Genomic DNA, 26287 nt, shown 5'->3' on the forward strand with positions numbered 1-26287 from the left:
AGGAGTCAGATAACCTCCCCCACCAAGGCTTTCCAATAAGGAAAGGGTAAAAGGGGCATTAGGTCCATAGTCCTTGACTGCTGAGTTAAGTTTTTCTAGGTTTTTAAAGCGAAGTCGGCGATAAACAGTCTCCTCACCTTGACTATCTTGGCCTGTGGTGGGCATATTGTGGTGTGGTATATTCTGACTTTCTTTTTCCTCACTTTCATTTTTACTTTGAGAATCATCCTCATCAGAGGAAGGCAAGGGAACAGAGACTGCAGGGAGATGGCATGAAGAGGATGGGGCATCGCGATTAAGGACAGAGGAGGAAGGCCCGAGGGGGTCAGACCCAGATCTCCAATCGGGAGCATGTCTAGTTTGTGAGCGGATAACAGGAAAAGCCAAACAAGGAGAAGACGAGGGGTGAAGGGGCTGGGGTAGGGGAGGGGGGAGTTCGGCAGAACAGCTAGCAGAGAGACGAGAAAGTTGTTTTTGAAGTTGGAGAATTTCAGTGAGATCTCGAACTTGAGAGGAGAGGCGAAGCTTGGTCTCAGAAAGGGAATTAGGCGGAACAATCGGAAAAGAGGGAAAGGTCAAAAGAAGAGCAGAGGGGAGACTTTGGGGGGAAAGAGTTGGGGCAGCGGGGGCGAGGGGTGGCCAATCAGGATTGTGACAACAGGCGGCCTCACCTTCTAAGGTGGTGGCATTGCCAGGATCGAGAGGGTCATCTGGAGGGGAAGAAGAGGATGAGGGACCAGTAGGAGGAGGCTGAGGTTTAGTGGTAGGTTGCTTCTTTAGAACAGGATTGATTAGGTGAGGCGATTGGTTATGGGGGGGGGTTAGAAATGTCAATTGGGGGTAGTAGAGGGTAAAGTTGGGGAAGATTCGAAGGATCAGAAGTATGAGAGTCAGAAACAGCAATGAGAGAAAAGGAGTCTGAAGCTCGAGAGGGGGGACGTGAAGGGCAGTGGGAGCCAGGCTGTGAAGACGAGAGACAATATTCGGCCACAGAGAGAAGGTGGCATTTACCAGAGTCATTATTTGCTTCCTCGACAATGTCTCGAATTAAGCCCCAGAAAGAGAAAATAGTTGGGGATAGTGAGTCATTGCCTTCCTCAGTGAGCTTCTGATTTAGTTCTCTACCTACTCTTTGCCACTTTTGGGGATGAATATTAGGTCCATCAATCATCAACCATGGACATGTCTTGTCAACAAAAATAAAAAACTGTATAAGATCCTTTTTCTTTACCCGTATTCCTCACTCTCTGAGAGAGGCTTTTAAATCCTTTATGAAAGAAGCCTCTTTAGACAATGAATGGCCCATCTCGATGGGACAGAATGAAGAGGGAAAACTTACCAGGTCTTGCCACCTTCTTGGGCGGAGAAGCGGTGACCATTCAGGAACACTCCGGAGATCGTGTGCTGGGGGTCCGGCTGGGGTCCGGCTGGGGTCCATGCCTCGAGCCCCACGTTGGGCGCCACATGTCCCGTCCCGCGGGACCTAGTTATTCATGGGGGCGAGGAGGACCCTAACCTGAAATAAGATGGGCGAGAGAGAGGAAGAGACTCAAGCAAATGTACACTTGTCAAGAGTCCAATTTTATTGAGCCACAGCGGCCTTTTTAAGGGTTAGGGTTTTGGGTGGGTGGGGGGCTGGAGGAGGCAGGTGGTGGAAAGTTACAGAATCTTCTTGGCCTTTGGCCTAGGACAGTTTGCGGTTATTCCAAAAATTCATGGTACAGTTCTCACGTCTCTGCAGTTGCCAGGCAGGGTGTTAATTAGTTAGGTGTGGCAGAGTGGGGAGATGGAATCAGTTAGGTGTGGCAGGTGGGGGGATGAGGAAAGGTCAGAAGTTGCTCAGGGCAGAAGTTGCTCAGGATAGAGGTTATCTCAGGGCAAAGGTCTGTTCAGGGCTCATCTCCTCATCTCCAACAATATTGTTTTAAATAAATGAGTGTTGTCTCAAGGACTATGGACTAATGAAATAGATAAGACTGAGTTAAGATTTTTCTCCAAATATTTTCAGATTGGTTTATTTGACTTTCATTGTGTAAAGATAGACAGTCCACATGGGTCTATGTTTGAGATTCTCTCTGCTGCATGCATATAGAGCTGAGGACATCTGAAAATCTTTTTAGTTGTGTTATGGCTCACTGCTATTTTATTACTGTAAATATTTGAACATTTAGTGGACTTGGGAAAATTAAATATCCTCATGTGGCAATATGTAAAGGAAATTAGAGATTAAATTATTGGGAAATCAGGTTAAACAGTTAAGATTGGAGACACACTATTTTCTCATGGTGACTATAACTTATGTTAATTATCTTTATTTTATCATTTTCCTGCATTGACATAGTGGTCAGATGAGTCCTTCTTAGTGTCGGATGACTTGGCTGTCATGTGATTTAAAAGGAAATTAGATTGATAAAATATAACTTTTAAACATTAACAAAAATTTTAAATATATACTGCTATTTTATTTCTTGTAGATTATAATATAGAATGGCAGATGTTCATAACTATTGATAGAAGAATCAGAAATATCTAGCTTAATTACAAATGATGACAATCTTATTGAGACATAGTAGCATTCCCAGTTATATAAATATTGCCAAAATGGGGAGTTATATATAAACTATAGGTATTTTAATTAATTCATGAAACATCTTCCAAATATATCAACCATATTTTTCCAAAACATATTGCAACAATGAGGTGTTATGTATATCCTACACCTTCTAACAACCTTCAGCAAAATGGTTTTTGCTCTTGCTGCCAAATTATTCCAAAATAATAAAGAAAAAAGACTATCCAAAATGATTTGTTTTCCATGAACAGGCTAAGGTCTTTGATAGCTGCCATTTGTTTACATTTATGTGCATCAAACGTATCCATTTGATAAAGTCAAGTTCTCACTAAGAGTTTATGGAATGAATTTGTGGATAGAAATTATGTTAAACTCTTATGACAGTACTACTAATTGCTATTTTAAAATATTTCTATTCTATTTATTTATTTATGAGAGAGTGAGAAATAATGGTATATACCGGGGCCTCCAGCCACCGCAAATGTATTGCAAACACATGTCCTACCATATGGATCAGGCTTACATTGTTCTGGGGAATCAAACATGGGTGCTTAGGCTTTGCAGGCAAGTGCCTTAAATGCTAAGCCATCCCCTAATTTCTATTTTATTAAGTATTTTGTTTTTTTGTAGCAAGCATACAGATAAGAAAGAAAGAGAGAGAGAGAGAGAATAGGCATGCCAGGTCCTCCAGCCATTGCAAATGAACTCCAGATGCCTGTATCACTTTGTGCATCTGCTTTACTTGAATACTGAAGAACTCCAGTCATTAGGTTTTTCAGGCAAGCATCTTAACCTCTAAGACATCTTTCCAACTCTAAGTTAATTTTCATTGAACATTTTCTGTAGGCAAGGAATCAGTTCTAAGAACTTCTACATAATATAAAAATTAGTCCTTGCAACAATTTGTTGGGTGGACATGAGAAGTAGGCTTATTTTATTGGAGATGAGAGCAAAAGCAATATCCAACTGGTCATTCTTAGTGCATCCTAGACCAGGATTCAAATCCATAAATTCTACTACAAGCTCTGAAGAAAGGCCATGAGTAGGCAAATCTAGTGAAGATTTATTTTCCATTCTGTGGGTTGTCTGTTGGCTCTGTTTATGCTATGCTTGTCTGTACAAAAGCTTTTTAGTTTCATGAGACCACATTGGTTGAGTGTTTAATTTCCTGAACTACTGATGACTCAGGAGTCTCAGAAGTCTTTCCCCATTCCTATATCATGGCAGTTCTTGTTTATTTTTCCCATTTGTTTTAGAGTTTTAGGTCTTAGACAGGGGTCCCTAATCCATTTGGAGCTGGTTTTTGCACATGGTGAGAGGAGGGCATCTAATTTATTTTTTCTACATGTGGATATTCAATTTCTCCAACACCATTTGTTGAAAATGCTACCTTCTCAGTGTCTATTGTTGGCTCCTTTGTCAAAGATCGGGTAGCTGTAGGTACTTGAATTAAGACCGGGCTCTTCTATTTTGTTCCATTGAACTATATGTCTGCTTTTGTGCCATTACCATATTGTTTTGTATTAATATGACTTTGTAGTATAGTTTAAAGTTGGTATGATAATATCTCCTAAAATGTTTCTTTTGCAGGGGATATTTTAGTATATCTGAGCCCTTCAATTGTTCCATATGAATTTTGAGACTATTTTTCTATCTCTATGGAGAAAGTTGCTGGAATTTTAATAAGCATTGCATTGAGTCTATAAGTTGTTTTTGATAGAATGGACATTTTTGTGATGTTGATTCTTCAAATTCTTTAGCATAGGAAGTCTGTCAATCTTCTTGTGTCTTCAATTTCATTTATCTATGGTTTTAAGTTTTCATTGTATATATTTCACTTCCTTGGTTAATGAAGTTCAAAGATATTTAATTTTTATAGCTACTGAAAATGAGAAAGCATCATTGATCTTTTTCTCCATATATATGTTATTAATATATAGGAAGGCTACTGATTTTTGTGTGCTAATTTTGTATCCTGTCAATTTGCCTAATACCTATAATCTACAAAGAACTCAAAAAACTAAGAAATAAAAACAAAAATATCCACCAAAAAATGGGTTGGAGAGCTTAACAAAGATTTCTCAAAGGAGGAAATATACTCATTTAAAGAAATATTCAAAATCCCCAGTCACCAGGGAAATACAAATAAAAACAAATTAAAACATTTTACTCTAACCAGGATGGCAATTATCAAAAATTATAATGAAAATAAATGTTGGCAAGGCTGTGGTAAAAGAGAAACCCTAATTGACTGATTGTAGGAATTAATACTTGTACAGTAAATATGGAAACCAGTATAAAGACTCCTGAAAAAATGAAAATTGATTTACCATCTGGCCCAGAAATTTGACTCTTAGTATCTACCCTAAAGACTACACTCTCTACTTCAGAGATACTTGCTCAACCTTGTTTATTCACTATTCACAATAAATAGGATTTAGAATCAACCCTGATTCTTGTCAACTGATGAATGGATAACAAAGATGTGGCATATTTACTCAATGGAACTCTACTCAGCAGTTAGGAAAAACATGAAATTTGCATGAATATAGATGGCCTTGAAAAAATATCATCCTAAGCAAGGTCACACAGACTATGAAAAACAAACTTTGTATGTTTTCTCTCATATGTGGCTCCTAAAATGTACATCAGAAGAGGAATGTAAAAGGGAGTAAGCCTTAGAACCAGGTTTGTGTAACTAGAATGAAACCAGTTAAAAGAGGAGCTAGAGAGGGAGGAGAAGAGTTTTCTATGCAAACCATTAGAGGGAAAGAATATTGGGGTGGGAGGGTGGAGGGCATTCAGGGAAAGTGAAGGTAGGGTGAAAGGACACAGTACTGAAGACTAAAGCAGTCAGCACAATAGGAACCTTCCTCTCGGAAATGAGTATACAACATAGAACTCCCAAGTAAGGGAGGTGGATGGACCAGACTTCAATGTTAGCAAAAGGTGAAGAAAGCTTAGTCATGAAACCACGGGCTCTGGCTTGTGGATCTGAGGGCCAGATTTGGCTTAAGTCCTGCAGTGAACAGTTGTTTAGGGTGATCTGTGTGATTTCCACCCCCTGCCCAAATGAAGACTTTTTCCCAGCACTTGCTTTCCAGACGAAGCTAAAAGTTATTACCTTATTTATGAACACACCATAGGCTCAAACTATCCCATAGTAGACACCAAGAACCTACATAAGAGGGGCTTAAGGGAACTGGGGGCCAAGGACATACTACAACCAATGTTAAAAATTAACATATATACATATATATATGCATACACACATACATACATATACATATACATATACATATACATATACATATACATATACATATACATATACATATACATATACATATACACATATAATTAAAAATAAAGACAATGATTAAATTGATGCTTCATCTTATATTGCTATGTTATTTTGAACAATGTATTCAATATCCCTGAGTCTCGTTTCAGTTTCCTTGTTAAAAAGAAGCAGAACCAACTTTCATCCAACTAATGCCTAATTAATTCATTTATGTGCACATAATTCTTACAATGGTTCATATTCAAGAGAACATTTTTTATTTTCACAGTTTTGTATATGCATACAATGGAGTTTGAGCCTGTTTCCTCCACTTTCTCTCTCTCTCTAACATTTACCCCTCCCACTAAAATTCTTCTTCCAAATAGATCCTCCATCTTACTTTCATGTATTTATTTTGATTGTTTTTGGGTTTAATATCCCAGTGAATAAGATTGGGGTCTTAGGGTCACTAGCCTGATCAAGGGTGGGAAGTTATCTACTGGAGAATAGGAAACCCAACAGTGGCCATATCATTATAGGATATGACTCTCTAGTTCCCAACAATCATCATGTGCCACTCTTAGTTCTGAAAGGTGTAGGGTCTTATGTACCCCTTCATTATCTATGGTGAAATATTAACAGGCTCAGTCTTGTGAGGAAAACACACCTGAAATGAGTTAATAAGTGTTGCAGACTTATATTCAGAATATAACATTTTACAACCCCACTGCCCATCCTGTTGATATTACATCCTCTCATTCTTCTCTTTGCCTTGAGTTTCCTGGGCCTTTTAAGGTGTGGATAAGATGTCATGGCTAGAACTGAGCATATAGTCATCTTTAATTATTTGTAACTTGGCCAGCTACACATCTCTATATTAATATATTTTTTATAAAGAAACTTCCTTGTTCAAGACAGCAAGCAGTACCAATCTATTGGAACAAACATAGATATTTAGGACATAGTCTGACATACTACCAAACTAGGATAATAATATTATTGGTTCCCTAGCCATGGATTTTGCCAAATTTATAATAGAAAACATGTTTTAGCTCCGGTGGAGCTGGCGTCAAATCCAATAGGCAAGCAATTGGTTACTAACTTCCATGACATTATTTTTTAAAATTTTTATTTATTTATTTATTAGAGAGAGAGGAAGAGAGAGAAAGAATGGGTTTGCTATAGCCTCTAGCCACCGCAAATAAAGTCCAGACACATGTACCACAATGTGCATCTGGTTTAGATGGGTTCTGGGGAATCAAACCTGTGTTCTTAGACTTCACAGGCAAGACCCTTAACCACTAAGCGATCTCTCCAGCACCCATGTCAATGTTATACCCATGCATGCATCTTTCCTTTGCAAATTGGTTGTGAAATACACAAGGTCCACAGCTGGGCAGAATGGCTGATGACTTTTTCCCCTAGCAGCTTGCAGCGTTAACACTTTCTGGTGAGAAGAAAACTAGCAGGCAGGGTGCTTCTAGCTCACTTTCAGCTTTTCTTTTTCTTTCTTTCTTTCTTTTTTTTTTTTTTTTTTAATGTGATGCCACCAAAGTATGAGATGTTTTCAGTAATAGCAACTTACTATCTGGTTTTGGTGGGTTTCTAAGAGCAATGGCCATAGCCAGTATTTCAGGGACTTCTGTGGCTCCTTAACCAACAGCACATTATGAAGTATCTCATCCCTGTTACTATCCTACCATTCGGCTTCTGGAAGCAATTTTTCCATCCATGTAAGAAATCTTTAAACATCTTTTGAAAATCTTATTTCACATTCATTACCAAGTATCAGGCTTCTGTTTGCATTATGTACATGCCCTTAGCTATGATTCATCTTCCCACCATACCAATCCTTCAACCATCTTCAGCCCCTGTACCTGCTTAAACCTTTCCCTCTGCATACCCCCTCTATGGAGCTTTTGTACCATACTAGCCTCTCCAAGTACTCATTATGCCTTATATTCACTACTTTAAAAATTCACAGCGCAGGGCTGGAGAGATTGGCTTACTGGTTAAGTGCTGAAGCCTAAGGAACCCGCTTCGAGGCTCGATTCCCCAGGATCCACATTAGCCATATGTACAAGGAGGCACACACATCTGGAGTTTGTTTGCAGTGGCTGGAAGCCCTGTCGCGCCCATTCTCTCTCTCTCTCTCTCTCTCTCTCTCTCTCTCTCTCTCTCTCTCTCTCTCTCTCTCCCTCTTTCTTTGTCTGTCACTCTCAAATAAATAAATAATAAAAAAGTTTTTAAAACATTCATAGCTCAGATCCCCATATGAGCATGACTATGCAGTGTGTATGTTTCTGAATATGTCTTACCTTACTGAGTATGATCTTTTCTACTTTGATTGATTTTCCTGAAATTTTCATTATTTCATTTATGTCTGAATAAAGCTGTATTGTATATATGTACTACATTTCTGAAATATGTACTACATCTTCATTAGCCATTTATCAATTGGTTGGTATCAAGAATGCTTCAATTTTGTAGTAATTGTGAATAGAGCAGACATAAATAGGCAAAATAAGTTTCTCTGAATCAGAGTATAGAATTCTTAGGGTATACACCCTAAAGTTATACATCTTGGTCATGTGGTTTATCTAACTTTCAATTTTTGAAAAAACTCCACACATAATTCCATAATAGCTTCACCAGCTTGCATTTCCAACAATAGTGAACAAGGGCACCTATTTGTCTACATCTTTGCCAGCACTTCTGTGATGATTAAGGGTGATGAGCCCTTGAAAAATAATTACTAGACATGTGTGTTTCTTCTTTTGAGAACTCTCTTCTGTCACACAGCCCACTTCTTGATTAGGTTGTTTAATTTTGGTATTTACCTTTTTAACTTAATATTTTAGTGTATACATACATGTATATATGTACTCATATAAATACTTACATACTTTGTATGTTTACTTATATACTCCTCTGTGTATTTTTTTTTACTTCATTAAGTAATAGGAATTTTCAGCACCAATAAAGTCTCATGAGGTCTCTAATCTGTATGTGGTTTTCCATTAACCAAAGTATCATTATATGGTGCATGGATTTATTGCCACCACAAATAAGCAATCAATTAATTATTTTAGTAAGACATCTAAATCAAAAATAATAAGTCCATCTTCCCATTTATCAACAAAGTTACATTAAGCACTTAGAACAAACTGGAAATTGCTCAGGTAGCATCAGTGACATAGAGTTAAAAAATCAGACATTATAGGGCTTTCGTGAAGCATATTTTTGCAAGGTTTTGAGTTTATGATTGGAGACAGAGGGAACACATTCTTTACTTAGCCCAAAGTTTCAGCTCCACATTTGAAGGGACAGCAAGTTGTGCCTTGTTAGGAAGCTTGATAAATGTGGACCCTCCTCAGAGTAAAGCAAGCCAAATTCAAATGCACAGGCTGAAGGATTTCTTGCCAGCAAGAGACCCTCAAGCAAAGGTCAAAATATATTTTATGAACCAATTTCCTAAGGTAAATGGAGGCAAGACCACAAAATATTGACAAAGTTTGTGGGTAAGTTCAAAAAGAAGGCTTTTGTACTGCAAAAATGCACTCAGACCACAAAATTCCCTCTCCCAGCAATGTCACTTTGATGATGTATCTGAGAGCAATGAGGCTTAAAGTCTGAATTCTAACACTTATATTAAAAGACTGCTTTTAATTCTCACCCTGGCCCTGCTCTATTTTAGAAACAATGTTTTCCCTGAGGCTTTCATTGTGGGGTGAGGTATGTGCTGCTACATGACTATAACCAGGGAATAGTTAATGTGGTTACACAGTATGAGATATGACCTCCACATCCCTGTACTTTGGGGAATCCATTTTCTACTTGGACTGTAAGCTATAAATGTTTCTTTCCATTAAATCAGGTATTTAAAAAAAAAAACAAAAACCTCCATCATACACACAGTATGCTAGAAAAAAGCTGATCCCCAGAAAAAGCTGTAGATAGAAGATGCTCAGTATTGGAGAAAGAAAGTTGCAGTGTGCAATATCTGCTATTGTATTTAGCAAAGTAAATATGAAGTTTTGTAGACAGTTGCAAAATTCTGAAACCAGCAGACATGCCAGATGGCAGATAAAGCATAGGAACCAGTGGTAGAAATGATTAATCTACAGGTCCTTTCAGTACTGGAATCCATTCCCAAGCAGATCGATGCCATTAGCCATACTACTTAGAGGTTATTATTGCTGGAGGAATGACACATGACTCCAATAACATACTGTATTCTCCTATGCATTGTGGGCTACATAAAATTTCTGATATAATATGCTGTTTTCAACAAACATGACACTCCTCTTCAAAACAATCAGGTGTTAAACTCCTACTGTCTGCCTATTATAATCAGGGATTTTGATAGTTGTAGTCAGCAAAAGACATCACATTCCAAATTATTTCATTATGTGTCATCTTCTGAGTATATAAAGCAACTGAAAAATTAAATATTCCTGGGCTGGAGAGATGGCTTAGCGGTTAAGCGCTTGCCTGTGAAGCCTAAGGACCCCAGTTCGAGGCTTGGTTCCCCAGGTCCCACGTTAGCCAGATGCACAAGGGAGTGCATGCGTCTGGAGTTCGTTTGCAGAGGCTGGTAGCCCTGGAGTGCCCATTCTCTCTCTCTTCCTCTATCTGTCTTCCTCTCTGTGTCTGTCGCTCTCAAATAAATAAATAAAAATTTAAAAAAATTAAATATTCCTATTTACCAAATAACCTGCTCCCCCTGTGCATTAATAAAGCATCACAAGGGCTAGAGAGATTTCTCAGTGGTTAAAGGTGCTTCTTGAAAACCCTGATGGCTTGGGTTCTGTACCCCAATACCCATGTAAAAACAAATGCACAAGCTGGTGCATGCTTGTGGAGTTGTTTAGTAGTGTTAAGAGGCCCTGGAGTTATCTCTCTCTCTTTCTCTTGGTGTCTCTAAAAAATATTTTAAAAGTGTCCTTAATATTTACCTATGTGAGAAATACCAACATAAATAAAGTCCACTTCCTCCTGTCACAAGCTTTACCTCATACAGGAAGTTAAGAAATAACTAAGAAAAGACACAAAAGTAAAAAAGAAACTAGTTAGAAAGAAGAAATCATTCAGTGTAAGGGGGTGGGGAAAGGATACAAGATCAGGTAATGGTAACAAGAATGGTAGATTCTGATATATATATGTATGACAATTGTCAGTGTAAAGTTTACAAAACATAAAACTCACACAAACTAGTCTATAAATTCACTGCCATAGCTTTATTAGAATGTAATATTTATGCTTACACATTAAGATTACTTGGACAAAAGGGAGTGTGGAGGCTCACATTTGTGGTCTAGACTACTAGCACACTGAGTTGGAGGACTAATAGAGCTTAGAAACCTGGCTAACACTATGAGACCATATAATGGAAAAATCAACTTATTTAAATAACAGTGTGGTAGATTATTTTTCTATTATATTAAAAAAATCTGTCACTATTAAAACAATGACATGATTCACTCTATACCGAATTGGTTTATTAATGTTTGATAATGTCAGCACCTATTTGACAGGTATATTTTTACCTGAAGACTTCTACTTAACATTTTAGGAGAAGCAAAAAGAGAACAATATGGAAGCATGGATCATCTTTTGAGGAAAAACTTCATGGAAAATTTAGATTTGTAAAGAGGAGAACCAATTTTTTTTCAAGGTAGGGTCTCACTGTAGCCCAGGCTGACCTGAATTCACTAAGGAGTCTCAGGGTGGCCTCGAACTCACAGCAATCCTCCTACCTCTACCTCCCTAGTGCTGGGATTAAAGGCATGCACCACCAGTCCTGGCGTGAGAACAAATTTTTGTAGGACATAGAGCCGTGATTGAAATAGAATATACACACCAAAAGGAAAAAGTCAATGCTGTAAATAAAAATAACAAATAATATTGCATTTAATTACCAAGTCACATCCTCATCCTAGGTAAGGGAGGAAATATGATGAGGTAAAAATATTCCATCATTGTATTCATGTACAAACATTTAGCCATCTAAAGCATGGCCGGGTCAGGCAACTGCTTCTTAGGCACAGAACTTTGCAGCATCATTGATTTTTAAGAATTCACTAGAGGAAAAACAAGTAGTTCTTTCTTCTAAACGTGACTTTCTTCTTTGTTTTGGTCCATGTGCCACCTATAAACACATGAAAGAGGAATTCTCTGGGGTCATTTTCTAATTTAGTTTGAATAAAGAGAAGATCTCTGGCAAGTAATTTAAGTTTTCAATTTGAACTAGTGAAAGGATGCATACTGAATAAAAATTGGATTTTTAATATTGGCCTTGTTTAAATAACCTAAGGAGTTTGCCATAATAAAAATGAGAGATGTGTTTTTGATTCCAAGTTGATCACCTTTTAGGTATAGGCACAGAGTCCAAGCCTGATTCAGAAAGGAAGAAAGGGAGAAAATAACGAGGAAAAGCTGAAGATTCAGCACCTGAAAAACTTACTTGCTGGTGTTATGTAATGTGTTTTTATCATGAGACACACAACTACAGTGTCAGACATGACACATAACAAATTAGAATAACAGAAAAACAGGCAAACCAGGATCTGGCAGTAACTGGCATTTCCCTCTGGCCTCTCTGGTTCTTGTGATCACTGACCTGTCAAATAAATTCAGATGAGACATACTAAATGTGGTGTAGAAGACACACACAGGTTATGACACAAAAAAGTTGGGCATCCTCAAGGGAGATGCAGGCCACTGCAGAACACAGCACTCCCCCATAGTGTACAAAGGTCATTGTGAAACCATTGTGCTGGATTACATTTAACAGATATTTTACACTTTGCAAACAACTCTGGAACAGATAGTTTTCCTGAGAAGCATTTTCCAGTCTAGATGATTGACAGGCCAATTTGTATTGACACATAAGTGAGGGGACAATTGGTAAGCAAAACCATTATATATATCTAATACAGGTATATATGAAAATTAACATCACATTCAATGTCAACATGAAAACATAACAGTGTGTAATTTCATGTAAATGGCATATCATAATGCTTTCAGTTTTATTTCTAATAAGTAAAAATAGCAGAGTAGCATTTTACTGAAGAGATATAGTATAGATTAATGTTAGTGTAATAACTTTCTTAATAACAATTAAACTGTGTGTCTACATATCATCATGAATACTTTATGTTCTGGTTTTGGTACTACTATCCCCATGAAAGTGAGAATATACTTTTATTTTTATACCTGGATAGTTTATAAGTTTATAAATGCTGGCACATATTACATATAACAAAAAACTGATAATCATTTAAATGCATTGCTATTCCAGACAGGAAAAAAAAATGTTTGAGTCAAAACAGCCAATCTAGCTAATATTTTAGTCTCCAACTTTCAGCTTATGATCCCAATTATAAGACCTGTATAGTTACCATTCAAAATTTAAGAGCCTTCTTAAAATAACTTATTTGAAGAAAATCAGATATTTATCCAAAGTGTTTTTCCATTTTTATGTAGTAAATCTATGGAAATGTTATCTCATTTTTATATCCAGCTGCCATTTTGGGGCTGGCTAATCAAAATTCCTAAGTTAGTCCTTGATTTGTGATTAATTAGCAGGGAAATGAAAACTAATAACTTTCATTGAACTCAAGGATTTAAACCTTTCACAACCTCCAAGTATTCTTCTGATTGAAAATTATTCTTAAAATTATTCTTCTTGTATCATGATTACCTAATCCAATAGGTTGAAATACTTAGCCACACACAATGGCTCAGTAACTAAGGCAACAGTGCATAGTTAAATGTGATTTTCTATTCTTGTCAGCCAGATAAACATAATTCCAGCTTCACTGAAAATGTCTTTCTCTAAGGAGTGAATGATGAATATCTAGCTTCTAGTATTTGATTTCTAACTGTTCCAAACACTTTCTTCATTCATTGTGTACCTACTTACTGATCACTCTGTGTTCAATGTACTGTTTTAGCATCAAAATGTGTATTATGTTACAAAACCAGCATGATCCTAAACTCTCAATTTAGTGGGTAAAAAACAATTAGCATGTAATAAGTAAACTATATGGTAGAAAATATTAAGTCCCATGGCAGATGAAGAAATTGCAGAGCGTGAAAAGGAGTACTGAGTAGAGACTGAGGAAACGGAATTATTAAATACCATGCTCAGGTTTGGTCTTTGAAGTGGCTCAATTTGGTAAAAGTATTGAAAAAAATGCCAGAATTTACTATCAGCATTAAGTCAATAAACCAAACAAGACTTTCCAAGTGAATACAACAAAAGTGTTGTTAACCAAGTTGAGGTACTAAACATAAATCAATTATGAGATATTAAGATATAGAAATTTCAGTATATTTAAATTCAAATTGTACTGCATCTTTTATCAGTTAGCCTCCAGAATAAAAAAAAAAAAAAGATTAGATCATTTAAAAAATAGCAACATAAAATATGTTACCTTAATATCCCAAGAGAAAAGAAACTTCTCATATATCCCAAGTGAAAATTAAGTTTCATCTGCTGTAAGAGGCATCTCACTTCACCAAAGTATTAATAATAAAGACAGATAAGAAACAAGAACATTTAAGTAAAGCCAAATAACTGTTTTCTCAGAACTAATATTACTTTCAAGTAAATTCCTTGTCTAATAACCACAGTATTGCTTACTGAAGGCTCATCATGTACAGGACATACACAGATATACATGTGTATTATGCATGTGTGTATATCTATATCTAATTTATATCTATAGTCTGCATATATCTGTACCTATATTTATATTTATTTCCAGATCTATATATGCTTTTACAGGAATACCATAGGTTGGGTTACTGCTCTAAATAAGTTTTTAAAAATGTTATTGCTTTCCCATTTCAAATATTAGGAGATTAAGGAGCTGAAAAAATAAGAAGGGTAAGTGGCCATGTATGGTGGCACATGCCTTTAATTCCAGCATTTAGGAGGCAGAGGTAGGAGATTGCTGTGAGTTCAAGTCCAGACTGAAACTACATGGTGAAGTCCAGGTCAGCCAGGGCTAGAGTGAAACCCTACCTCAAAATAACAAAAGCAAAAACCCAAAAAAAACCCAAAAAACAAACAAACAAAAAAAAAAAAACCCAAGGGTAACTGGTAAAGCTCATGATCTCTGAACCTATGCATTTTATGCCACTTGAAGTACAATGTAGTATGGACTCATCCTTATATGCAATTTTGGCATGCACTCCTTCAACAATAGTTAATAAAAAGGCATTTCATTTAATCAAGGAAAATTATTGGGCTATTGATTCATATTCATCTAAAATGAAGAAAAATTGTGACCTGAAATAGGATTTAGCAAGGCTGACTTTGGATGTCCCTCTAGATTTGAACATCACATAATCTCTTATCTCAAGCCATACACACTGAATCTTGAGGAGGCAAATGTCAGTGTCACGGCAACCAAGGTTGATTGTAAAAATCTCATTCACCTTTTCACTTTCAGTTAATAACTTACATTGTAGTTTATTAAGCAATCTGAAAGCATTTATAGACTTCAAGAGCTAGTATGATTAAAGTAGCAATCAGAAAAGAAGAAAGTACTTTGAAAGCTCTTCCTCAAAATAGGGTAATGTACTAAAAACTCAAGCACAAGGAGGATAAACTGCATAAAAATGCAAGAAATTGCACAAAAAAAGAAATTCTATAGAACAGACTTTATCCATCAAATAACATTCTGAAGGGGGGTATCTAGTCAGTTCTTTTAATTTTTTATTTATTATATATTTGGAATCAAAAGGAAAAAGAGAAAGAGAAAGGGAGAAAGAGAGAGATAATGGGTTTATCAGTGCCTCTTGCCAGTGCAAACAAACTCCAGATGCATACAATACTTTGTGCATCTGGCTATTCAAGGTTACTGGGAAATAGAACCCAGGGCAGAAGGCTTTCTTAGCAACTGCCTTTAACTGCTGAGCATTCTCTCCAGCCCTAATCGACTCATTCACTCACACTCCTTTCACATAAGACATAATCTGTATTATAATTCTAAAGGTGTTGTTCTATGAATAAAATATTTAAAAGATATCATTCATGCCCTTTCATTTTGCATATTGCATCAGCTACACAAACAATTACAAGAATTCAAGTCCATATTTATAAACATAAATTTACATGGCTTAGCTGTGAAGCCACTTATATAGGCCATCAGAATAATTAGTATTATCAATGTATAGATTTTTATTTGTAATTATTAATTTATGTTGGTAATTAAACTTCTGTTGTTTTACATGCTTACTCATATCTAATGTATTTTCTGTCTTTACAATAATTTATATAGCTTATTTGATATGTATACTTAGGGCAATAATATATGTTCATAGCTTTTCCAATTGATTTAAATAAAATTAAATGTTAAATGTTGACTCTTCCTCAATGTGGCTAATTGAGTCAGTTCCTTTTTACCAATAATTTCTGTCACTGGACTGTCAATATTCTAGGTACTTGAGTTCAAAACATCTCTGTTACTTATCTCCTGCTATTTATCTCAAAAATCATGTTTTCTTTGCCATGAAGGCCCTCCATTTATCCCTTTATTAATATATCCTGGGGACATATTAATAATCTCCTCTTAACTTATCTCCTTTGCCATGCCCAATTTGTACTCTGTATCCATGACCCATCTGTTCACATTTGCTACATTATTCCAATTGTAAGACTACCACCTCATCATACCTCAAAAGAGCCCTACCTGAAACTAAGAATAATTGGCGAAACAAGCAAATGTGCTATTTTCTTGGTGAACCTGGTACCAGCACAACAGTGAAGGAGATCAACACAGAGAACAGTCAACTCCTACCAAACCAGACATCCAGAGACACAGAGGTTCCCAACACCTCATCACTGAAGCAGACCTAAAATGAACCCAACATGGCTCAGGGAAATTTGCGGAAGAGGGGGCAGAAAGAATGTCAGAGCCACACGCTGGGTCATGATACACAGAGACATTTCCTCCTACCCATAACTGAGGGCTAAACCCACAATACACGACCCATATACCCCAACAAGGAGGGGTTGGAGCAGAGGGGAGGACAGGGAGGAGGCTAACAATGGTACCAACTTGACCATTCACTAAGTACAAAACTAATTATTAAAAAAAAAAAAGAAAAAAATTCTAATTTTAAAAAACTGCCACTATACATCCCCCTAAAAAAATCCTCAAATGTGTCAGTTTCTTACGTATCTTTAAAAGCTTTCTGCCCTCGTCTGTATTTGTAGTTAGAGAACATTCAAGTCTGCGTCAGGCCTGCTGCCAGTACAAGGCAATACTGTAAAGGCATGTTTGATCAATTGCACTGATAAATATTCATATCTATATTCATTCTTTTCATTATAATTGCTCAGCGCATGTTCTCTACCCATGGATTGATTGTGCTTGATGATAAAAACTGTGCCAGATATTTCTTTGAATTCTTAAATAACTATAGCATATTCCCACATTTACCAGTATTCAACTTTAACACTTAGTGCATTAAAGTTCTCTGAAATAATGTGATAATTTTCTTGTTTATTTAAAGATACTTTAGTGACTTAGAAATATTAATATCCCCTGCATGTTATTTGAGAAGACATCATCTACTACAATATTATCATGTACACAGAAGTCATGTTGATACATGCATAAGAGGCATAGATGTAATTTTGTGATAAATGCACAAAGAACATTTTATATCTAGATACTCAAATTACATGATGCCATCTAGAGTAATCCAGATTGCCCCAAAATAGAAGAGACAGTAACCTATTTTCTTCATTTGCACTACTCAAAAAAATAGTTTTATTCACAAATGTTATCTAAAGTTAATTTACTCCCCCTTTGTATATTACACAATACTTTTCCTTATACATTTTCAAGATTGGTATCCTTTAGCATTTGCACCAATTCTCACGTGTTACATTCCTCCTTCTTTACTGTCTTGCTGGCTGTTTTATTTCAAATTATCTATTCTACATAAATGTTTCCCTTTAAAATGTAGGTACAATCACCTTTAATTTGGAAAACAGTTCATGAGTTTCTTACTAAGCTAAGCATATTCTTATTGTACAGTCTAGAAAGGTACTCCTTAATACATTCCCAATTGAGTTGAAAATTTATGTCCACACAAATACTCATAAATGTTTATAGCAGCTTTGTTCAGAATTACCAAAAGTTAGAAGGAATCAAATGTACTTGAAGAGGGCAATGGATGCAAAGGAAGCCAGGGTACATCCAGACAATGGAATAAAAGCAATAAAAAGAAACGAGCCATCAAGCAAGGAAGGGAGGTAGAGAAGCCATAAATGAATATTACCAGGTGAAAGAAGTCAATCTTATAGGCTACATTATGAATAATTCCAGGGAGATGGCATTGTAAGAAGAACAAAATTATGACCATAGTGAAAAGGTCAGTCACTGCCAGGGGACAGGTGAAGGACTCTGTAGAATTTAGTAGATTTTTGGATAGTGAAACAAAAGCAAATTCCAGGCACATTCTAGTATTTATATTCCATATGATTTGCATGGTACAACATTGGACTTGCATTACACTGTGCATTTGTCCATATCCAAAAATAGTAGACCCTAACTAAACTAAGGAGTTCAGAATAATGTATCAATAAGCATTTGCCACTTACAGGCATTATACCAATGTCAGTCATAAAATCTGGATGGAGTTGGGAAGACAAGAATTCATGAAAAACAACTTTGTTCTTTTCACTAATGTTTTTGCAATCTTGAAATTACTATAATCATTTAATTCTTAGTCTAGCAGACAAGTGTAGCCTCACACAAAGTAATAATCAATGGCAGGATGATACCTGATGGAATTCTAGGACACATAAAAGATGTTAGGGAAGAAATAATGCATTAATTAAGGTACCAATATTTTCTTATGAGTTATGACAAAAGTTCTGACTAATGTACAATAATACAATAACTTTGGGGTATATGAGAACCTTTCCGACTCTCTCTGAAATTTTTCTGTAAAAATTTGTAACAATTTTGATCATATCTTCTAAAACAAGAAAATTTTATGTCTAAATGTATTTATTAAATATAGTTGAATAACAAACAAAACTAGCAATCTAAACCTTGGGCTGCTGGTATAGCTTGTAGTAGAATGCTTGCCTAGTATATTAGAAACTGTGAGTTCAAATGCCAGCAACACACACACACACAAACACACACACACACACACTTAATCTTAAATAGACAGCATTGAAGACAATGCACAAATTTCAAATATGCCATAGACAAAATGTGTATGCCATTGAAGGAAATGAAAATATCTTGGTTTCTAATCAAATCACACTAATTTGTTAAGTGAAATACTACATTTCCTAATTTTTGTAGTTTGAATGGCTGTCCCCCCACTAAATTCGAGTTTTATTCAAGCTGTGACTCAGCTGGAGGTGGTGTTATTGGGAGCAGATGTGGAATTCCAGCCTAAAATACGCCAAGTGCTTGAGCTCTGCCTGGGGTTTCCAAGTGTGCTTGCTTGTGATGCTGGTGGTAGTATTTCTCTCTGCATGGACCTATGAATCTGAGACAGTTTTTTCTGCCATTATGTAACTTCCTCTGGATCTGTAAGCTTCAATAACTCCCTTCCTCCCATAACTGTGTCTGATCTGGAGGTTCATCCCATCAGCCTGAAGCTGACTACAAAAATTATTATGCTTCAGTTTCTGCCTTCCATTTGTATTCACCTCTAGATAAGTAGCTAGTTGTCCATAATTTATTGGCAGTTCAGTGTTCTCCTGCATTTCAAAGTTTATGTTACCCATGAACACAAAAATGGATGATCCTGGGAAGTTCCAATTTTCCTCTTCTCTCCAGAGATTCACACATCTTCTATATTAGAAATAGTTCCCCAGGATTTTGACTTGTGTTTGCTTCACTTTCTGTAACAAAATAGGTGAAATCTTTTTGGGGTACTAAATTAATATAGTGTGTCCTCTCTACCCCATAACTCATTCCTCATCCATAGGAGGGATCTTTCTCTTACAGAGTTATTGATCCACTGGGCCCTTTTTGGTAGGAAGCAAAGCTTCTTTAATTACTTGGGCTGACTTTCATTTTTTACAATGTCTTAGCACATTAGGTATCATGTTGTAGTGTTTTACTTGTCTTTAATTTACATGAACTTTGGTCTCTGTAGACTGATGGACTGTCTCTACTGGAAAAACAAAACCTACCCAAGCCTATACTAGCATTGCTTAGCTTAGAAAACTACAAGGGCTATCACTCAGTTTCTCCCAAGGTTTGATAACCTCTTCTCTTTCCTGCACCAGAGGTGTTTTGACCTTTAATTAAAAGGAAAATTTGTTGTCTTCCTTTCAGAAGACAGCAAATAATGAACTCATTAAAATGAGGTTAGTGTTCAGGCCTTCGAGCAATAAGAGTTGAAGTCTCATTAGCAGCTAACAATGCAGAACACAGCACATAAATAAACCTAATACAGCACAGCAAAATGCCTCAGCACATTAAATTTGAGCCGAATCAAATGTTTACCATCGATGATGTCTAGGGCATGCAGTTTTAACGCACTTAATAAAGGAAAGCAAATTGCTTCCTATTAGCTATGAAATGTTGCACACAGAAATTGCCTCAAAAAGTGTATATGTAAATGTGAGATATTTCAGTAATTAAAATTATATTATAGAAAAATATACATCTTGATTAACAGATGCAGCAATTAGGAAGAGTTTAAAATAATGAAAAATCTCTAAAGGTGATTCAAGAAATGAATGAGAAAGTATATGGAATATAAGATTATAAAAGACTTTATCTCACTTGGCTCCCAAGATATTTTCAAGGTCAAACTATGAAATGGAATCTGTTAGTGTAAAGTCCCTGTAGATGATGGGCTATCATGTGTATAGGAGCGTCCTTGATAATCCATTTCCAAGAGCTACTATACTTCCTTTATAAAATAGAAAAGGTCTTTTTTCCATAAACTCTAATGTTTATCTGTTTATTTGTTTTGCAGCAGTAAGTGAGCTATAGTTAATAACAAAACAATTTGCCTTTTCTTACTTAGCAATACACCTTATGTTAATAGATGTCCTTTGCAAAATCATCACATTTCTATGAAATAATTGCTAATCATAGGCTTTTTATTTTCTTTTCATATTCTTTAAATAGGGTCAAAATTTGCTTCCATGCCCCGGCCAGTGGGGGAGTTGAACAAGGACTCAAGGAGAAGCTAACCTGGGTGAAACAGACACAAGAAGGAGTCCATGCTAGGCATTTGTCACGGCCTCGAGAGTTTATTCTTACATGTAGGTTTATATAGGGTTGTAGGGGAAAGGGGACGTGGTCAGGGCAAGGAGTTGTAGGGGAAGGGGACATAGTTAGGGCAAAGATCACAGAGTTAAGGGTTAAACTGCAATGCCTTTGTTTCTTCATTAGCTACCGGCAGGATGGGGGAAAGTTTGGCCAGGTGTATGATCCCATTGTTTCTGGTAGTTGAATATTAGGTGAGGAAGTAGAAACTTAACTTGCTATATGGCAGTCTTTGTTTGTGGTAGTTGAATATTAGGTAAGGAAGTAGAAAGTTTAACTTGCTATATGGCAGTCTCTATTAACATGGCCGAGGTTTGGTTCATGGCTCCCAACATCTCCTCCTTTCTTTTATACAAAAAGAGGGGAAGGCCCACTTTGCAACGGAGGGCATTAACCAACTGGGGGAGTAGGGACCCGACTCATCCCATGGGATGTCTTTTTCCCACAATCTTTGGCCCTTGGTACCTTTTGGGGAGGGGAGGCAGGGCCTATGTGGCCGGAGAGCGAGGCACGGCCTTAGTGATAACAGTTATGGTACCAACCTCCATTCAAGCCAGGTATACCTCTCAGGGAATTCAGAAGCAGTCAGATAGGGACCTTCCCTTGTGGTGATTTGCCTTGCAACCACGTTGGTGCCCATATTATATTCACTTTATTGTGAGCTGATATGTATAGGTCTGAATCCTATGCAGCTCCTAAAGGAGGGGTAGCTATTTGGCCAAGACAGGTAGACCGCAGTGATAGCAGAGGTGTAGAAGACAGCAGTATAGTAAGTAAGTACAGAATGTAAGATAAAGGGAGAGTGGCAGCTGCAGGTGGTAGGCCTTCAGTGGCAACGCCTGGATCCGCCAGTCCCAGCCTGTGATAATAGACCTGTAAAGGCTGCACCTTAATGGCTTTAATCTGTTGACATATAAAAGACATGATTTTAATTATAATAATGGTTCCGATTGTGAGTGAGAGGATTAAGATAAGGAGAGGTCCTTCCAGCTTTGTCCTGTTAGGGAAAAAAAGGAGATTCTCTCAGGGAAGTGTTTCTTCCCTAGATATGTGAGATGTCACTGGAGGATCATCAGCTTGTTTTACAAGTCTCTCTGGCAGCCATCTCGCAGCATTTTTTTTGGTGTCAAGCAAGCATATTGATCCTTGGCCCCAAATGAGTACTGGGTCTGGACTATCCCATTTTAAAGTTAAAGGATCTTTCCACATGGCTTTGGCAAAGGTATTTTTTGTATTTGTGTGCCAAAAGCATTCAACAGCTGAATTAAACTGAGTATCAAAGGTTAAAAAGTTTAGGACAAACAGTGTATGATGAAGAATGTTTTTTGGAGAGCCTTTTATGGGATATAAATCCCGTTTTTAACTTTTGGAGGGTAAATGGACCCAGAAGAGGGGCCCCTCCTGCCAGAACACCCCAGTGGATGTAACGTTAGTGGCACAAATGACCAAGAGAAGAGGCTTTTTATAAGAGATAAAAGTGACCCTTTGGCTTAGAATTGCAGCCTCCACTATCTTTAGGGATTCTAGGGTGGGGGCTGTGAATGAGCTGCCTGAAGCAGGATCTGGGTCTCCCTGTAGGATGTCAAATAAGGGTTTAAGTTCTCCAGTAGTTAGCTTCAGATAAGGCCTGAGCCAATTGCTATCTCCTATGAGTTTTTGAAAATCATTTAAAGTTTTTAGATGGTTAGTCCTAAGTTGAATCTTTAGTGAGAGAATTCTGTTATGAAAAAGCTCAAAGCCCAAGAATAAGTAAGGAGGTTTTAATTGAATTTTATCAGGAGCTATCTGAAGACCAGCTCCGGTAAGGACCTCAGAAAGCTCTTGATAGCAAATAAGGAGTTCAGTGGGATCAGGACCGGCCAAGAGGATGTCATCCATATGGTGAATGATATACAAGGAAGGCCACTTATGTCTAAATGGATCTATAATTTGGGCCACAAATTGTTGACACAGCGTAGGCTGTTAGCCATCCTTTGGGGCAACACTTTTCATTGCATAGGGCCTCTAAAATTTACCACAGGTGAACTAAATGTAAAATGCTGACAATGCTCAGGGTATAAGGGAAAAAGTAATCTTTTAGGTCAATAATGATTTTATAATATCCTATAGGAATTGCTACTGGAGTGGAGAGGCCTGGTTGTAGGGCTCCCATAGGTACCATGGCCTTATTAATTTTTTTAAGGTCCTGGAGCAATCTCCATTTTAAAGGTAATTCAGAAACACTCCACTGTGGGGGCCTCTGGCTTCTGACCACCTGTTTAGATAAACCTATCATTTTAAAAGTTTTAAAGTACCATTGTTTGCTTAGCCCATCACAATGGAGATTACCTTATCCTCAGTGTTTTTTGACCCAGCAGGTTTCTCTGTTTTAGATTCTCCTTCTTCTTTCTTATCCATCTCTGGCCATCAGTGGACAAAATTCAGGGGGAACTAGAATAAAATCTGAGAGAGCCAGGGACATATCCTATAGTGTATAGTTCAGACCTCTGTTGAACATTTACTTCATTAAACACTTGAAGAAAATAGGCAATAGGCATAAGAGAAGCAGAAGGCAAACTCCCACAGCTGTAAAGCTGCCTATCCAGGAACTTAGAGAGTCCCAACTAGGCAACACAGACTAAGTTGTAGTAAATAAATCATTAGCAGCCTTAGTAGCATCAAAATCAAGATGACTGTTTTGTATAGTTAGAATTTTTGAATGTAAGTTAACCAAATCTAACAAAATGTTATCATGGTGCCAAAATTGAGACAGTTACTTTACATACAGTAGAATTTAGTCATTTCTGAGCCAAAACAGCCCTTGATAAATTTTTGAAAGAAAAAACATTATTTGACAACAAATGATTTTGGCTTAAACTTGATAGCTATTGATTTTTATGTACCACAGAAATTTTTATTAACATAAAACAATTTTATGTTTTACCCATGACTTAAGTTTGATAAAACTTAAGTAAGTTATTCCAACATATCCCAGGAAGATGAAAGTTATTATTACTGAAGGTAAATCACTTAAACCTAAGTGAGTAAACCTAGTTATGACCATTCAATAAAATTAGCATAAATAAGACAGAAGCTATCTGTAAAGTCACAATGTCTTTAGGTATGAGTACTTTACCTTTGGAAATTAACCATTTCTATGTGAGCCTTTATCTTTACAATAGTTAAAACCTTGATGAAAAGAGGAACCTAATTTCCTTTACTGAGTCTTAAAGCCAGTTTTATAACCCTTAAATCATAACAAATTAGCATCAGTGACCTGTTAATGAGTGAGGCCTTATCATAAGACTCAGTTTATCTATTTAACATTTTGTCTAGTGAGAGACTTTATCTAACAGATGTGACTTTAGGTGTTCATGAGAGATGAACTAAAGAGAACCATAGTTATATGCTGTATTCCTTTTTCCTTGTCAGAGACAATTGTCCATTTTTGTCTCTAGTCAGAGTCTGGGGGACACATGGCTTAAACTTGCATGGGGTTTGAGATAAAGGGGGTTCCATCTGTTGTTTTTTTTTTTTTTTTCAGAGTCTAGCTTTCCATGAATTTAAATAGCATATGTTGGAAAGCAAGAACAAAATGAAATTACAGAGCAGAGAGATAAGCATCCTGACATTTCTTTCCTATTTCAAAGTTGTTTGTTTTTACATAGCAAATTTACCCATTTGCAAAACACAAGGTGACAGACTTTTGTCTATGTTTAACCTGGTTAAACCTCCAATTACATCTGTACTTATGATTTTGTGACCCACCTAACATAGGCATCAACTGTGTCTAATGTAAGATGAATTTAGATTAAGACAATGTCCCTATATAAAACTTTTAGAGTATCCTTAAGAGTGTGTAAACAGTTGAAGAATCTCTAACTTTAGGCATGGCATTTAGGTTTAGCCTGAAAATTCTTTCCTACATATGCACATCTTTATCTACATACTTTAACATTCTCAGTACCACTCAAAAAGCATTTTCAATGAGCATTCTATGTCCCAACATTGAAAAATTCTTTTTCAGTTCCTTCAATTAATTCATTTCACCCCATCATTAATTATTTTTTCTTTTTATTTTTATTCCCCCAAGGGGGTGCACAGTTCCTGGAAGTACTGCAATACCAGGTCGATGCGTGGAGTGGACGGAGCAAGCTCCTATTCCAACTCCAAGCTCCAAAAATCCATTTAATATATTGTCCTCGGATAGAGGACGTATCAGATATTAAACTGATAAGAACAGATACTACATTTGATCTTAGCCAAAAGGCTGAGAAACAATTATCTTTCTTATAAGGCTATTAAAAAATTACACCAAATTGATTAATCCTATTACTAAAAAGAAAGCAGTCTTAATACAATTTTATATCATTAATACCAATAACACACTTGGAAATGATTTTATTAGGAGTAGCTAAGGCAAATTGTGTTGTTATCTTGAGGCAGGCTGGCTCAGAAGTCAGAACAGTTGCCTCCTCCTTTTAAGTAACAGGACATTGCAATCATTTTTAAAATATCTGACAAATTATAAGTTACCTCTTTAGAGGAAGTTTTTTGTTTATAATAATCCTCTATGTAAGGTGAACTTGATCTAGAACAAATATCTGGCAAACTCACTCCTGTAAAGACATTTAACTTTTCCCTTTTAATTTCTATGTTTAGGTCTTTGATTTCCTTGAATGGTTTTCTAGAAGAGTAAGGAATGTCACCTGCGTCCATCTCATCTCTTTAGTTACAAATAGTCACAAACTTGACACGACTAGCAAGCACAAACAATGAGCACACATAAACACACACACACACACACATACACACACACACACACACACACACACACACAGAACAAATCCTCCTGATAAAATCAAAAAGAACTTGAAGTAATCTCAATTTTTTGTGTTTTTAAAATATCTTTTACTATGGCAATTAGCTCCTTTTTACTCTTTGTTAAATCTTTTTTTTTTTTTCTTTAACCCATGTTTCTTGTGCCTTGAGAGAAGTTTTAAGCCTTTCAACAATTTATGCTTAATTAGGGTCAGTCCCATGATAGAAAAGGAAAGAGGAGAAACGACAAGACCAGAGGGCAACAATTCCAGTTGGAGAACTGGCATGGGGGTTCCCTGATGGGCCTGACCACAATTTTAAGAACTGGCAGGTGCTGTAAGAGTATTTACT

At 36.6% G+C, this 26287-nt stretch overlaps 1 protein-coding gene and 1 non-coding gene across 3 annotated transcripts in view; one reads left to right on the forward strand and one right to left on the reverse strand.

Annotated features, from left to right (window-relative positions):
- LOC101595240 (N-deacetylase and N-sulfotransferase 4) overlaps nucleotides 1-26287 on the forward strand; it is a 405440-nt gene that overhangs the window by 146733 nt on the left and 232420 nt on the right. The window lies entirely within an intron of this gene.
- LOC123458872 lies at nucleotides 25207-25397 on the reverse strand. The gene has a single exon (XR_006635823.1). It is a non-coding gene; the product is annotated as a U2 spliceosomal RNA (small nuclear RNA).

This window comes from Jaculus jaculus, chromosome 2, assembly GCF_020740685.1.
Source record: "Jaculus jaculus isolate mJacJac1 chromosome 2, mJacJac1.mat.Y.cur, whole genome shotgun sequence".
Taxonomy (NCBI): Eukaryota; Metazoa; Chordata; class Mammalia; order Rodentia; family Dipodidae; genus Jaculus; species Jaculus jaculus.